The sequence below is a fragment of the Xenopus laevis genome, chromosome 4L, assembly GCF_017654675.1.
Source record: "Xenopus laevis strain J_2021 chromosome 4L, Xenopus_laevis_v10.1, whole genome shotgun sequence".
NCBI lineage: Eukaryota > Metazoa > Chordata > Amphibia > Anura > Pipidae > Xenopus > Xenopus laevis.
The window spans coordinates 116,783,111-116,787,180 of record NC_054377.1 but is presented as its reverse complement, the minus strand read 5'-3'; the positions used below and the strand labels follow the sequence as shown (position 1 = coordinate 116,787,180).

The 4,070-nt window shown below is 37.8% G+C and overlaps 1 non-coding gene across 1 annotated transcript; it reads right to left on the bottom strand.

The window, feature by feature from the left end:
* Positions 1-1,266: 1,266 nt before the first annotated feature.
* On the bottom strand, positions 1,267-3,450 carry hsd17b7.L. The gene is made up of 3 exons (XR_005967047.1): positions 3,294-3,450; positions 2,822-2,920; positions 1,267-1,710 (listed from the first exon to the last, which is right to left on the bottom strand). It is a non-coding gene; the product is annotated as a hydroxysteroid (17-beta) dehydrogenase 7 L homeolog (transcript).
* Between the last annotated feature and the right edge of the window lie 620 nt (positions 3,451-4,070).

The window sequence follows — 4,070 nt, the reverse complement described above, 5'->3', positions numbered from 1 at the left end:
TTAACTTATCAGACATAATTAAACTGTTATCAGGGCAATACAAGATCATGGTTGGTCCCTAGACATAGTCACATGGAGCCAATTTTCTGGGGGCATTGTAATGGACTGGATAGGTGGGAGCTTTAGCCAGCTGGTAAAACAACTTGGCTGTTACACTCTTATTGCACACTATACAGAAACAGGGAGTATAAATTAGGTGGAGTCTCTAGGCATGATAGATTTGTTACTATCTGCTACCACTTTTTATTGACATGAATTATATTGTATGTAGCATATATTTGTTCCTATCGTGCTAATTGTATATGTATTTGGAGCGTGGCTCTGAAGTCCTCACATAAATACAAAAATAAAGAAATAATCTTTTTTGGTTTAATTGTATATCTCCATAAAATGCTGTAATAATGATGTGTGTTAAGCTAGCCTTTCACAGGCTGATAAAAGCTGCTGCTGAGTCGGAAGCTTATCAGCATCAGCACTTTGATGTGGTCCCTACTTGATTGTTCCCCCATGACTGTAGTATGATTATTGCCCCCCGGTCAACGATCAGATATTGGCAGCCTTGCAAAAAGAGCAGGTCTTTACATGTATGTTCAGCTTACGGGTAAGCGCACACCTGCCGATACGGGGAGATTTAGTCACCTGGTGACTAATTGCCTCTTCTTTGGGGCGACTAATCTCCCTGAACAGCTTCCCCCTGTCTTCCGCCAGCTAGAATGAAAAATCGCCTGCAGCATGGCAAATGCAGCGATTCATTTTCCGAAGTCGCCCGAAGTTGCCTCATGACGAAACTTCAGGCGACTTTGGAATTCAAAGTGTGTGTGTGGCTTTTGCCTAATTTTATAACATCATGACTTTATTAGTCACATGGACTTCACCCTGTCGTCTAGAATTGTAGCAGTACTTTAAAGTTGTGTGGATTAACAACTGGTGGTATTTAATTAACAGTTTTGTGTGGACGCACAATAAAGCACTGATTAGCAGGTATTCTGCTGTTTGCCTTTGATTTCCATATCCCATGATTGGAACAGTTTTTCTTTGTAATCATTCACTGTATAACTGCGAGTTGATGTAACACTTATTGCCCTTATTGAGTGGTTTCTGCATTATGCTTTGTGTAATCCAAAATACAGCACTGGCATTTCCCACAACATCCTATTCAAACAAGCATTTCTTCATTTTTGCAGATTTGATTTTTGTCTATGATATTTAGACAGTAATATGCATTTAGACAATTAACATGGCATAAATAAAAACTAAAGGCAAAACTATTTAAATTTTTTTTTATTTAAATGTAGTACAGTAGTGCCCTAAATTACAGCAAGGCCCTGTATCTGGAAAACCCCAGATCTCAAGTATTCTGGATAATAGATCCCATACTGGTACAATTGTATAATTCTCCTAAGACAATTACAAACAGAGCAGGAAATCATCATTCAGTTTATACCCCAAAAAACTGAGTTATGTATCCAGAGACCTGTTAACTGATGTTATAAGCGTCTCCAAATTTCCCCTCAAAAACGTTGCTTCTGAAGGTTTCCAATAAGGTTGCTGAACAATGGGAGGACAAGACATCCCTGTAAAATGATAAAAAAAAATGCCTGGAGAAATCTATGAATTTCTATGTTCAGAGATACATTTTTGAAGAATCTCCTTTTCTAATTCCAGCATCTTCTGAAATAACAAGTCTCCACTCCGCTCATCAACAGCCATCTGAAGGGAAAAAGAAAGTGCATGTTAAATAAATATATAATAAATAATTGCTTCAGAAAATGATGTTATTTCTGTGACATAGCCTAATGATTTATTACAGTGCTTAATGAGATGCTTTAATGTGGAAGTTGATGCCATACTTTAAAGCAGTGATTCCCAACCAGTAGCTCGTGAGTAAAAATGTTGTTCTCCAACCCCTTGGATGTTGCTCCCAGTGGCCTCAAAGCAGGTGATCATTTTTGAATTTCAGGCTTGGAGGCAAGTTTTGGTTACTTAAATACCTGATGTACTGCCAAATACAGTCTCCTGTAGGCTCAGTCCACATAGGGGCTACCAATAGCCAATCACAGCCCTTATTTGGCCCCACCCAGGAACATTTTCCGCGCTGCTGTTGCTCCCCAACTCTTGGGGGTTGGGGATCCCTGCTTTAAAGCAATCAGACCTGTCAGCCCCTGGGATAGCCAGAATGTATGGTAAAAGTCTGCTGTTTGGGTCACATAACTGAAGCAGCCAAGGTTCATTTCATACAGACAGTAGTACAGGTATGGGACAAATTATCCCAAAACCTGTTATCCAGAAAGCTCCAAATTACGGAAAGGCCGTCTCCCATCCATATAATCCAAATTTTAAAAAATTATTTCCTTTTTCTCTGTAATGATAAAACAGTACCTTGTACTTGAGCCAAACTAACATATCATTAATCCTTATTGGAAGCATATTGGGTTTATTTAATAATTCTAGTAAAATTCCAAATTACAGAGAGATCCGTTATACAGAGAAACCCGTTTCCTGAGGATTCTGGATAACAGATCCCAAACCTGTACAATAGTCATGTGCCTAAAGACATATGGAAAAGGCCCTTTAGGAGTCTATAATTACCTTGCAACCCAATGGACACCTTCTCAACTCTGTGATTACTGAAGTAACCGATGGGATAATGGAATAAAAGGCACAACATTTGCCTGCGTATAGTACCAATTAGCTGAACATTGGCTTATATGGGTTACTACACCTGTCATAAACTTTGTACATGTTATTGCATGAACCCACTAATCTGGTAACATACATATAGAATAGTGACTTTTCATAATTAAATTCATAAAGCACCAACCTTTGTTAAATGAACATAATTATTTCCCAGTCCTGATGTGCAGCTGTTATATTTTGACAGGGGGTCAAGTGATTCTGCCTTTTGATTAAACAGCCACATCTGAAAAATATAAAATGGTAAACAATGACATCTGATCTAGCTAACATTTCATATACATTGCAGCAGTTAACATATTAGATGAGAACACATAGTTCATAAATCTAAGCTCCTGTATTACTTGCTTTGATGCTTTGCAGAACTAAGCATATATATTTATATTTATTTTAAAGGACATTTATCTATATACAGTAATAATAACTATTGCAATAAACACAGCACAGACAGGAGTACTTTCCCTCCTTGTTGCCACATTCCTACATTGACAGTTACTGCCATTAATAAAGTTTCCTTATAAAAGCTTCTAACTGTCATCAGTTATTCCCAACTGTTAGAGAAAGAATCAGGATGAGATGTATAATTCTAATCCACATACCAATGCCTCTGCTTCATTGAATGTTGAGATTGTAAAAGAGTTTGTGATAACACGGATCTGCAAAATTAAGATAAATACATTATACTGGTGTTTAATTTAAAATACATTTTCAGCTGCATTGGCTCTACAATAAACATTTTATTAATGTAACCAACCACATTGCATATGCAACGGACTCACTTTAAAGGGTATGTAATGGCCAAAAAATAAAATCCCATTTTTACTTTCTATGTGTACCGTTTTTATAAGAAACCTGACTGTATGCAGTGAAATTCTCACTTCATTTACTGCTGTGGATGGGATTTGTCAGATGGTCCCTAACTGCTCTGTAGGGAAACAATCATACTTATGAACAGCAGGGGGAGCCCCCGGCTTACTTCCCGGCTACGCAGAACTCAAGCAGCTTTGTTTGTTTCCCTGTAGAGCAGTCGGCGACTGTGTAGAGATTTGTATTGGATTTTATTTTGGCTTTACATCCCCTTTACTGTTTCCAACTCCAACTGCAGGGACAAAGATTGTGGAGCCAGATAAACAGATAAACTTGGATTCAATTTGGAGGATTATTTTGCTGCAGCCACTGGTTCTGCTGAGTTGGAGAAAGTTTGTATTAAACAATACAAAAACTATAAAATTCACCTTAGATTACATGACAACACAGGACCCAATGCAGTCTGCATACTGTATTCTGATTATAAATCAGGCTTGCTGTATTGGCTTCTGACAGATATTATTTGACTTGTGCTGTTTTGATTTATGACGATCCCTAAGCAGCAGCCC